Source organism: Aquarana catesbeiana, linkage group LG06, assembly GCF_042186555.1.
Source record: "Aquarana catesbeiana isolate 2022-GZ linkage group LG06, ASM4218655v1, whole genome shotgun sequence".
NCBI classification, from domain to species: Eukaryota; Metazoa; Chordata; class Amphibia; order Anura; family Ranidae; genus Aquarana; species Aquarana catesbeiana.
The window spans coordinates 392,337,968-392,350,899 of record NC_133329.1 but is presented as its reverse complement, the minus strand read 5'-3'; the positions used below and the strand labels follow the sequence as shown (position 1 = coordinate 392,350,899).

Genomic DNA, 12,932 nt, shown 5'->3' with positions numbered 1-12,932 from the left:
GTTGGTGTTTTATCTGATCCTGACCCTTCTAAGGCTCAGCTGGATTATTCCCTTCTGCCTCTCATCTCTCCATCGGTCCTACTCTGGAGTTGGGTGGGGAAGGTTTCCCCGCTAAGCCTCTGATCTTCTCAGAAGTACGGCAACTTCTTTGTTGCTCTCTCGTGCCGTGTTTGATGTTAATGATGATCATCTGTAATTATCTAAACCACCTGTACGAGCTACCGTTGTAAATCATGGATCAGGACTCACCTGCAGGGGTTGACACTTGCTGGGGGCTTCCATGGAGAAAAAGAAAAAAAAAGAATCTGCTCCAGAAAGTTATCCCAGTACATGTACAAAATGTACCTGTTCCTACTTACAAACAGATCCAACTTAAGAACAAATCTACAGACCCGGTCTTGTTTGTAACCCGGGGACCGCCTGTATATGTATTTATTTTTTATTTGTGCCCATTCTATCAAATCTTTTTATGGAAGATATGCGCCTTATAAAAGTCACGTTGGCATGCCATGACGCACAATGAAACCAGCAATGTACAGCGCTGACAGTTTGCAGGTCCTTGTATTCTATAACCAAATGGTCGATGGGGTTGATTTACTATAGGCAAATAGACTGTGCACTTTGCAATGTGCAGTTGCACGCTCCATGTGCAGTTGCTCCAGAGCTTAGTAAATGAGGTAAGGCTTCACTTTGCAAAGAATACCCAATCACGTGCAAGGAAATAAAAAAAAAAAAAACAGCATTTTTGCTTGCACATAATTGGATGATGGAAGTCAGCAGAGCTTCTGATCATTTACTAAGCTCTGGAGCAACTGGACTTGTAGAGTGCACAGTCTATTTGCCTTTAGTACATCAACCCCCAATGCTGTACATTGCATAAAACACGTATTTTTGCAAATTTTGTGGAAAATCCCCATGAAACGGTTTCATGGCTCTTGTATTTTACAGCTGAATAGTTATGAGAGCCCAGCGGACCAGTAGAGAATTATTGGGGTTGATTTACTAAAGCCAGGTATAAAGGGGTTGACTTACTAAAGGCAAATAGACTGTGCACTTTGCAAAGTGCAGTTGCTACAGAGCTTAGTAAAAAAGCAGAAGCTCTGCTGATTTCCATCATCCAATCATGTGCAAGCAAAAACACAGTTTTTTTTTTATTTTCCTTGCACGTGATTGGGTACTCTTTGCAAAATGAAGCCTTACCTCATTTACTAAGCTCTGGAACAACTGCACTTGCAGAGTGCACAGCCAATTTGCCTTTAGTAAATCAACCCCAATGAGGTAAAGCTTCACTTTGCAAATAATACCCAATCACATGCAAGGAAATTTTTTTTTTAAAATGCAACATTTTTGCTTCAACATGATTGGATGATAGAAGTCTTTAGAGCTTCCCCTCATTTACTAAGATCTGGAGCAACCGCACATGCAAAGTACAGTCTATATGCCTTTAGTAAATCAACCCGTTTGTATGTACTTTGCACAAGAACACTACAGGCAAAAACATTTCTATAAGTGGCGCCAATTTAGAAACTTGCACTGCATCATTAAACTTCATCACAATTTCCGATGAGCATTCTGTGAATGGTGGGCCTGCTGACCCCCCCCCCCCACCCACCCACCATGGTTGTGGGGGGGGGGGGGAATTGGGGAGATAGTATTGTATTATATTGCTTCTCGGCCTTTTGGCTAAGATCAAGTGTAGTATCTGGTCTTATCAGTGTCCAGTAGGGGTGCTACGCCATTATTCCTGCCTTACGGTTGAGATGATTGGCTGTATAGTACCCCTGCTGGAGTAATGGGGGCTCTGAAGGCTAGTACTGGCTGGAACAGAAACCAGGGCACTCACAGGCAGCTGGGGCACAGGCTTATTTCCCTCAGGAAAACTGGAAGAGCCCAGTTCCTCCTGATTTGAGTGGATCTACTTTATCTGACCATTGGCTGGGAAGGCAGAGAGCGCCAGTGTCTGTGCCCCCTGCCACTGGTTGCCCTAGGGGTTCTCTTAGTAACACTTGGGTGTGGGACCCCACTGTGTGAACCATCACATGGTCACCGTCACTAAAAGCTTTTCTGCACTGTGCCTTTTGGGGCTGGGCCTTTTGGCTAAGTCTGGGACAGTTTTTGTCTTCCAGGCCTCAGGGCCTGGCCAGTGCACATGCACGGCCACTTATTTATTTTAATTGATTTTCTCCCCACGTTTGTCACTCTTTCACTTTTGTGTTTGTTTTTTTCTCACTAAGATGAAGGGTGTGAGTCCTCAGACTTGCCCTGACGTCTAGGGGGAGGATGTGTGGCCCTGAGGTGCCTTCCTTTCTTGCCCCTGAGAGGGGAGGCCTCTCGCTCTTCGGGAGAGCCCCTCGACCTAGTATTCGATGGTGGGCTTCGGCTAACCTAGAAGAACAGAGTCTGCCAGGCCTTCTGGCCAGGCAGAACCATTGGAGCCCTATGTCCCTGTCAGGAGCCTTGCGCCCCGGGCGATCAGGGAGAGGTCCTACCCCTTCAGGGGGTGGACAAAGCACACCCTTAAGTGCACTTCTTAGTGTTTCACATGTTTTTTTTATATACTTTTTGGTTTTTGCAGCACCATGGATTTATAAAAAAAAAAAATGTGTTGCATTATCTCAATGAATGCAGAACATTCTCTGATTGGATGAGTTTAAGAGAGTAACGTCATTACCCCACCTCTCCTGATCAAAAAATGGTTTGCAGTCATTGAGACCATGCAAAGCAACCTCCTGTGTTCACAATGAAGTAGGGCAGCTGCTGAGCACCAGACCTGGATGCAAGTGGGAGATCATTGTAGTTGTGCCTAGAACAATGATTTCTAGCTTCTAGATCAGGGGTCTGCAAACATTCTGAACAAAGGGCCAGTTTACTGTCCTACAAACTTTAGGGGGGGAGGCAGACTGTGGCTACTGGAAGTGGAAAATGTTGTGGGGTCAGTGGAGTAAACAATGCTCCATCTTTGGTATTAGGGGAGGAACAGTGCCCCACTCTCTATGTATGTCAGGGGTAGGAACTATTCCCCACTGTTGCTGACAGTGTGGGGGGGGGGGTGTACAAAGGGTTGGATAAAGCAAGCAAAGGGCCACAGTTTGGAGACCACTCTTCTAGAGCAGTGGTCTCCAAACTGTGGCCTGAGGGCCGGATGTGGCCTTTTGCTTGAGTTTGTCTGGCCTTTCCCTATATTGACACTAACAATGAGGCGTTATTCCTCCCACTGACACCAACAATGGGGCACTGTTCCTCCGATTGACACCAATAATAGGGCATAATTCTTCCCTCTGACACCAACACTGTTCCTGCCACTAATTTTTTAAATCCCACTGACCACCACACCTGAGACATTGTGGACTCCCATTGATGCTGGGGCATTTTCTACTCCCACTGGCCATGGCCCGGCCCTCCTAAAGTCTGAAAGGCATTAAACTGGCCCTTTGTTTAGGATGTTTGGAGACCCCTTTTCTAGAGGGATCCCACAGGTATGGTATATACATAGTTGGCCAATGAAACTATGTAAAAATATCCATACCGGAAATCTTCCTTAAAGTGTTAGTTCTCCTCTACAGAAAAAACCTAAAGGTGAACTAACACCGGACACTCTCCCCACCCCCGCTGTACTTTCCTTCAGGGTTGCCGAGCTGTCAGCACCCCAGCGGTCCGGGTATTTGAAATCCCTGCTCTTCTCCATCAGCACTTACAGGATGGACCAGATGGATTCTGATTGGTCATCACCATCACACTGACGTTTGCCGGGTCCAGCTTAGCTACCTCTATTGCAGGGTCAACAACCCGTCAACCGCGGGCAGGTGACGAGTAGACCACGATCCTTTCTTGCCAACCCACGGGGAACTTGGAAAGGAGGGGCAGCATTTATTAGGACCAATCTCTATTTTCCTCCTGCAGCAGCTGTAAGTTGGCTTCTCCTCCTCTCCCTCCTGCCGGCATTCAGGTGCTGCAGGAGGAAAATACAGATCAGTTCTAATAAATGCCGCGTCAACACCTCTCCTGTTCCTCTTCTTTCTGCTGCTGGGCCCCCCCTGTGTGCTCCTCTGGTTTCCCCCCTCCCCCTGCAGTGCTGCTGGCTTCCCTCCTCTTCTCTCCCACTAGCTGCTGCAGGGGATCTTCAGGATGGAGAGGGGGAGAAAAAGGCCGGTAAATATGTAATTTACCGGCCTCTTCCTTTTCTGAATGAATACAGTGAGTGATCAGTACCGATCACCCAATATGTTCGTTCATAACTGAGTTTGCTATGCTTCAATTTATGAATGAACAAGGAGCCTCTCAGCACAGAGCACCTCCCATTCATTCACTGTCTATGTAACTGGACTGTTCTCAGTTCCTTCTTCAGTCTCAAACGTTAGACCTGTGTAGGCCCCTGATATTTTACCAAAGCCCCCAACTGGGCACCTAAAAAAATTGTAAAAAAATAAAACATATGATTGTAAAAAGTAATAAAATTGTTAAAAAAAAAAATAATAAAAATAAAAAACTAACTATCGACACTGTCCACTGCCCCACTGCCACCAATCTGTGCCCTAATGACACCGTCCACTGCTCTACTACTGGCACAGTCCACAGCTGTATGGACTGACATCGTCCTCTGCCCTACCCATGCCATCCACTGCTCTACTGACTGACACTTTCGACTTTTAAGGTAGGGTAAGTTAATATTTTTACAGTGACATTTGTTTTATTATATTTTTCTACGTTCCTTACTATTTAGTTAGGCCTTCCTGGTTAATTTCTTTAAAAAAATAAGTTTGGTCTACACAGTGGAAGATTATACAAAGGAAATAAAATCCATACGATACAAATAAAATCTAATGGGAATATTTGTGTTGAGATGAATGGTCTGACAACGAGGTCTATACATCTGTTTTGTTCTGATACATTTTCTGTATATTGTGAAATGTCAGGAATGTATTTATGTAGACTTCTAAATCTACTGAAAGGTCCCTGTTTGCATATTCAGCTCTCCTTCCCTGGGACAGCCAGCCTTCCTGCACGCTAAGATAAAAGCATTGGGTTGGCAGTGTTTCGTCACATATGGCGACCCATCACATTTGGCTACCCGCTGGAGTGCGCATGCGCGACGCCGCCACATGCGTTCCAACACTTTTACGACAGAACAGCACACTACGTGACCCGTCGGAATGTGTAACGGAAGTGATGTTCCGTCGCCGCCATCTTGCTACACCCCGCACCCCTCCATAGTAAGGATACACTGAGAAGGGGGGAAGCGGCCATCTTGTTACCCCCACCTGAGTTTTGCATTTTACACTTACTTTTTAACAGTAAAGTGAGTTTATATAGTGAAATACACTACTTAGAACTCCGTCTGACTGGTTAGATGTTGAATTTTAAAAGCAGCGAACTTCTGTCAGATTAGCAAACCTATGAGATGAGCAGGCTTGCTGCTGCTTTTAAAATTCAACATTTAACCAGTCAGACGGAATTCTAAGTACCGAACTGTATTTCATTATATAAACTCACTTTACTGTTAAAAATAAGTGTAAAATGCAAAACTCCGGTGGGTGTAACAAGATGTCCGGTTTCCCCCTTCTCAGTGTATCCTTACTATGGAGGAGTGCGGGTGTAGCAAGATGGCGGCGACGGAACGTCACTTTCGTTACACATTATTGTCGCAAAACTTTTGGAACGCATACCAGCAAGTTACGCATGCGCAGTGTGAAATTTCTCAGCGGAACGTCAGATCCGTAGCCAAATGTGATGGGTCGCCGAATGTGACGAAACACCAGCATCAGAATTGACTCTTCTATTAGGCGCTGGAGGTTTCTGTCTGTCTTGCTGCCATAGCTCCCAATTGCCCCTGATTTCGAGGGACTGTCCCTGATTTGGAACAAAGTCCCTTTTTGCTCCTCATTTGTCCCTCATTTTGATCTGATCTATATAGTTGTATATAAAATGCACTTTTTATCTTTCAAAAAGTGTTTCCCAGCGCTAAACCTTTCATCTGATTTCGAAGTCGCTGCATTTGTAAGGCTCCATGCACACCATGAGCACAAAAAAAAAGGCCAGCGTTTTTAGCTTAAAAACGTGGCATAAAAGGCAAAAAAACTGTGCACTTTGGAAAGTGCAGTTGCACACGGCAAGAGCAGTTGCTCCAGAGTTTAGTAAATGAGCAGAAGCTCTGCTGACTTTCATCAACCAATCATGTGCAAGCAAAAATGCTGTTTTTTTAATTTTCCTTGCATGTGATTGGGTATTCTTTGCAAAGTGAAGCTTTACCTCATTTACTAAGCTCTGGAGCAACTGTACTTGCAGAGTGCAATTGCACTTTCCAAGGTGCACAGTTTATTGGCCTTTAGTAAATCAACCCCTGTGAGAGTTTAAAGTGGTTATAAACCCTTACAGAGCACTTTTACCTACAGGTAAGCCTAGATTAAGGCTTACCTGTAGGTGCAAGAAATATCTCCTCAACCTACATGGTTGAGGAGATATTTCCAAAAGACAGGCACCGATGTCTACGGCGCACAGGCGCACTGAGCATGCCGTCTCTAACAGCGATCATGCCGTTAGTGGCGGCACCAGCACGCATGCGCGGGAGTGACGTCATCGCGGCTCCAGCCAATCACAGCCCCGGAGCCGCGATACCCGGAAAGAAGATGGACGCTTCGTAGGAGAAGGGACAGCGGTGACATCGCAGACTGCCTTGTCAGGTAAGTGACACATAATGGGCTACTATGCGATGCATAGTAGCCCATTATGCTTTACCTTTGCAGGGAAACAAAGAGGAAGTAAAACCCATCGGGGTTTATTTCCTCTTTAAGAGCATTTTAGTTTATAGGTGTTTTTTGCACTACACTCCCATCTGCAAAAGTTTTACTCCCAAAATAAGCATTTCACAGCCTTTTTTTTGCTGGTTGCCATTTTGGACAAAAAGCGCAAAGGATATTGTGAGCAGAGATTCCTGAGCCATCAAGAGCCATGCCACTCTATTCTTCAATTCTACTCTTCCGAATACTTCCTGAATACTCAAGGTGCTTCAGTTCATGCCTCCCAGGATGAATGTTTTATAATTCTGTCTTTATAATCTGGGTGAGATTTATCCCAGAGGTTGGCATGTCCTTGCACAGCTGCAATTAACTGATGTTGTGTGACCTCCCTCCTGGTCATGTCTGAACGTGAGGCTCTCTCATAGAATGATGGAGATGATGGACGGGGTCAAAAGATACTTCCTGTAAAGCCAGGAAATGATGTACAGTGACAACACACCTTTTTTTTTTTTTTTTTTTACTAAAAAAACGTTGAAACTTGACGTTTAGAAGAGATAAGAGGAGTTTAGAAGAGACTGACGTTTTTACAGCTCCTAAACACGATAGAGAAGGTTTTTTTTTTTTTTCCTGTAGTAGTCATAATGTGCAAAGACACATAGAACACAATAGAAGTGCTTCTAGAGGCAGGTGAAAAAAACATCAAACGCCTGTACAATCGACTTTTTGTAGCCTCCCTGCTGGTATGATTATGTCAGATTTTTGCGACTCAAAGCGGTACAATTATTTTGCATAGAAATTTGGCGTTTTATATTGTGGGCCTGTAATTCTTAGCAATAACATACTTAAAGCGGAGTTCCACCCAAAAATGTAAGCACTCCTCGCCCCCTTACATGCCACGTTTGGCATGCAATTTTTTGTTGGGGGGGGGAGTGGGGGCTTCGTTAGGAGGGGGACTTCCTGTCCCACTTCCTCCTTCCGCCCAGGGACCGCCAAGGCGACTCCTCCTTTTGCCTTAGGCGCCCCCTCCCTCTAGGCGATCTCCTGGGACACGTGACAGGTCCCAGGAGATCGCCTATCCACTCAGGGAGCACAGCGCGACTCTCGCATGCGCCATGCGTGCCCGGCGGTGAAGCCAAAAGCTGTCACGGCTGGGTGCCCAGAGTGGCAATGGAAGCGCCGGGGGAGAGAAGCAACGCTCCCTTCGACCGCATCGCTGGACCGTGGAACGGGTAAGTGTCTGTTCATTAAAAGTCAGCAACTACACTTTTTGTAGCTGTGTGCAAACAGGAAAATCCGGACAGCCGCACTCCAGGAAATTATAATCCAAATTGCTTTATTGTAAAATCAGGAACATGTCATACAGGACATCATTGACAGAGTGTACAGGCAATCATCTAACGCGTTTCGCACAATGCCAAGTGCTTACTCATAGCTGATTGCCTGTACACTCTGTCAATGATGTCCTGTATGACATGTTCCTGATTTTACAATAAAGCAATTTGGATTATAATTTCCTGGAGTGCGGCTGTCCGGATTTTCCTGTTTGCACACAGCTTCAACTAGCATTAGCCAGCACCTGGGGCTCCTTGTCTCTGGAGAGCAACTTTTATTTTATACCTGGGCAGTTTTACCCTTGTGCGGGGATAACATTCGCATTACACTTTTTGTAGCTGCTGACTTTTAATAAACATAAAAAGCCTGGAACTCTTCTTTAAATCTGTCCAAACAAGTGTCTAGTAGATATCCCGGGTATAATAAAGTTTGAAACACAAAATCATAAATTATAATATAATAAATAAATATAAATAATTATAAAAAATGATAATATAATAATAATAAAATGAATTTCCCCACAATTCACTATCGCTCAATTCTGCAAGTGTTCTAATTTATTATCGCTGTTTTCTAGCTGGTCTAAAACCACTTTTGATGTAAAGGGAAACTTTTTGGTTGCTATGGACAATCTCCAGTTTCCAGGCGGAAAGAACAGTATATATCATATAAAACTGCATGCAGGGCACTGGACAAAGCATTGGGGACAAAAGGGATGTGAAATAATTTCATACAGTAATGTAATCTGTAAGAGTACAGTGTACTGTATGCATTATGATTTTTCACTTTTTTGAATTTGCCACGGGGCTCCGCCCCCGTGCGTCGCGACGCTCGAAGGGGAACGGAGCCCGGCACAGAGAGGCATCGGGCGGAGGACAGAGCCTGCAGACACAGCGGAGGGGGACATCGCAGGATCCTGGGGACAAGGTAAGTAATCTGGACCAGGATCCTGCAATGCAATCCTGAGTGTGGCTCGGGGTTACCGCTAATGGTGCTAAAATTTAACTCCGAGCCACATTCAGGAAAACCGCCAAGGAGGTTAAGTCCAGTGTGCATGGAACCTTAGTGTCAAAATCCAGTATAAAGGAATAGTAGTGGTATAAAAAAAAGCACTTGCACTTGTGCCTGCATACTTTTCCTAATAGGTGTCCCTCGTTCCCATCTCGAAAAGTTTAGAGGTATACTTGCTGGTGACTCCGAGCGAGCGGACCGGAGCTGTCACATGGCTAAAATAAAGATCTCTATCCTTGTGTTAAAGTGACACTAAAACTGGCCATAGATTGATTGAAATTTCACTAATTCAGCAGAAAATTGATGGATTTTGAGCCATATGTGGTCGTCCCAGTTTGACAGAGGTCAGTCATTAGGAAACTTTTTGTCGATCAGCAGGTGCAGCCACTTTTTTGTAATTCCTTTATTTAACAAACAGTTGCAAATTCAAACTTGTGCAAAAATAGTGTATAACAAGGTCACATGCAGAGGTGTAACTAGAACCTTCAGGGCCCCGGTGCAAGAAACCGTGAAGGCCCCCCTGACACCCAGCTGGGGCCCTTCCCTCTGATCCAGAGGCCCTTTACTCCCATTGCAGGGCCCTTTTTCACAGTCCCATAGTGGGATCCTTTCACGTTATTTTATCTAGGGGCAGAGGATCCTAGGTCAGTGATAGTAGGTGGTTGGGTGTAATTAATACTTTTTTGACCCTCATGGGCTCCTCTGCCCCTCCCCCCCTCTTCAGGGACTTGTAGTTCTGCCTCCTCTGGATCCCCTTTTGCCATGACTGGTGTATGGCTCAGCAAAAGTTCCTGAGGCAGGGGCATGGCGAGCTAGACACTGCGCATAGACCTGGCTGCAGGGCCTGGATCGGAGGGGCGGCGGGGGTTGACATACAGAGGAACTGTCACCCCCACTGCCCCTCCTATCGGGTGCACAGGTCAGCCGCATGGGCTCCCTGGAGCATGGGGCCCGGTCACAATTGAGACCCCTGAGACCCCTATAGCTACTCCCCTGGTCGCATGAATAGACAAACTTGCAATATCGGTGATAATGCAGTAAGATCTGCACAGCATCAATGAGCACCCAAGAAATGACATTGTGCAAATCAAGCGACTATTGACAAAAAACATAAAAGTTTCAGAGAGAGCTGGCAGTTGAGAGTTTCCAACCCGTACAGATTAGAGATGCACGGATAGCATTTTTCTTACAATGTGTACGAATACTGATATTTTTTTTAAGTACTCGCTGATACCAATTACCGATACCTACTGCAACTGTTTTGTTTATACTTTAGCTGTACAGCAATGGTACAAAGCATTGAAAAGTTGTCTACAAATGAAATACATTTTTTTTTTATTTTTTATTTTGCGTTTTTTTCAATGTGAAACATGTAAATATATGTTAAAGGTGTAAAAATATTAATGAACAAAGCAAACAAACAAAAAAAAGTTTTAATTATTAATAGTTTATAAAATGGAAGTGAACAATAAAAAACAGCAGGAAAATATTAATTAAAGGGAGGAGAATAAAGAGTTAATTAAGGCTTATTAGAGTAAATTAAGGGGTAATGAGAAATTAAACAGAGAAACATTTAATAAAAAGCAAGTTTTTTTTACTTGACAGGTTGATTTAAACTGACTTCATCTGCAGATGGAAGTTCATCCCTTTGATCTGTAGATGAAGATAATCAGTAAGATACAAAAAGAAACAATGTTTCTTTTTCTCTTTCGCCTGAGCAATGTTGTTGGTAAACATTGCCCAGGCTGTTTTTTGATTCATTTATTTTTTGACAGCTCCAATTGCCGGGACTTCGTTTATACTTCAGCTGTTAACAGGGGAACCCCACTGACAGCTGAATGAGTCATCGGTTGTTAGGGACACGGCAGCTCCACTAACGCTTTTTTTTTTTTTTTTTACATTTCAGCTGTCAGTGGGGGAATCCCACTGTCAGCTGAAAGAACTCAGCCTGAAAATATTGGTTTCAATTATCTGAGCATTTACACGAGTACCGATACTTGTGCAGATGCTTAGTATCAGCACTGATACCGGTATCCGTATCGGTGCATGAAGTGCAGCATAAGAATACAACTACATTCAATGTGAAAAAAGAAGAATAAAGAAAACCGGGGTCATCAGAGAGGCCCCGGGGGCCATAATGACTCAGGCAGGGCCTACAACCAAATGGACAAAATATAATGGCCGGGTAATTACCGAAACTGCAAGGACATATCACCAAACTTCATAAAGGGTATGGGAGGGGAATAAGGGAGGTAGGGGGAAAGGGCAGGGACAGGAGGGAAAAGGAGGTAAAGAAGAAAAAAGTAAAGGAAGAAGGAAGAAACCAGCAAAAAAAGCAGTCTCTCTCTCTCACAGGCCCTGGGGGCTCAGCCGGGTCACTCTGTACTTTTTTGAGGTAAAGTGACACTAAACTCTGGTTTAAAAAAATGAATTCTATTTCAGTATGAATTATTAACTCAGAAAAGTCCCTTCTTTTGCTCTCAGCCTCCTCCAAATCTCCTAAATCCTTTTTTTTTTATCTGTCTCCCTGTTAGAGGGTAGCTACATACATTCTTCATGGTTCCACTGTATGTAGGAACGTAGCCACCCTGCCTTAGTCCCACTATATGTAGGAACATAGCCACCCAGCCTAAGTCCCCTTTCACACTTATGCAAATTGGTCACGATTTTGTACTGCAAAATTGCATGACAAAACATTCTCCATGATTTTCAATGACTACCATTCATATTGGCACGACTTTAAGTCGTGCCGACTTCAAAGTAGTCCCTGCACTACTTTGGTCCAACTTCCATGCGAGTTGATGTCCATAGACCTCAATGTTAAGTAGCATGCAAATCGTACCTGAATAATAGAGACACAATTTCAGTACGACTTTGTAAGTACAAGCTGTAAGCACAAGCTGAGGGTCAAAGCATTTGTAAACACCAACCCTGTAAAGTCGTACAAAGTAGTACTGATCCCAAATCGCAGCAAAATCACAGTAAAATCGCGGCCGCGAAATCGCAGTAAAATCGTGCGACTTTGAAGTCGCACAAGTGTGAAAGGGGTCTTAGTCCCACTGTATGCTGGAACATAGCCACCCTACCTTAGTCCCACTGTATGTAGAAACATAGCCACCCTGCCTTAGGCCCCTTTCACACTGGATGTGTTTTTCAAGTGCTTTAGAGCTAAAAATAGTCTTGTAAAGCGCCTTAAAAAATGCCTCATCTGCAGTCCCAGTGTGAAAGCGGAGTGCTTTCACACTGGGGCGCTGCGCTGTCAGGACATTAAAAAAAGTCCTGCAAGCAGCATCTTTGGGGCGCTTTAAGAGCGGTGTATATATATATATATATATATATATATATATATATATATATATATATATATATATATTGAAATCAATGGGCAGTGGCGCCGAAGTGCCTGCAAAGCACATTGGCAGCGGCGCTTTTAACCCTTTATTCGGCCGCCAGCAAGGGTTAAAAGCAACCCGCTAGTGGCTGAAAAGTGCCTCTGAAATGACAGTAAAGCGCCGCTAAAAATTTTCCGCTAAGGCGGCCACGCTGTCAGTGTGAAAGGGCTCTTAGTCCCACTGTCTGTAGGAAAGTAGCCACCCTTTCTTGGTCACTTCTGAGATGGCCTATGGACTGTGGGATTTATAGTGAGCATAGAATAGTATACCACAACTAATATGCACTGCTCAGAGAAATAGAAGTCAGGGAGGAAAAGAGAGGTGCAGGAGCTTACAGAAGACATTACAAGGAGGCAGAAAGTAAGAAAGAATTTAATAAACAATAGATAACAGGGCCATTAAATATTGGATGTGTATGGATTATTTTTGGAGAATAAGGATATTGTATAGTGCAGTGGTGTCT

General features: G+C 44.2%; 1 protein-coding gene and 1 pseudogene across 1 annotated transcript in view; both read left to right on the top strand.

Moving 5' to 3' along the window:
• The window catches only part of WNT10A (Wnt family member 10A), a 103,441-nt gene that overhangs the window by 77,506 nt on the left and 13,003 nt on the right, over positions 1-12,932 (top strand). The window lies entirely within an intron of this gene.
• Positions 1,664-1,784, top strand: LOC141101871 (U2 spliceosomal RNA; annotated as a pseudogene).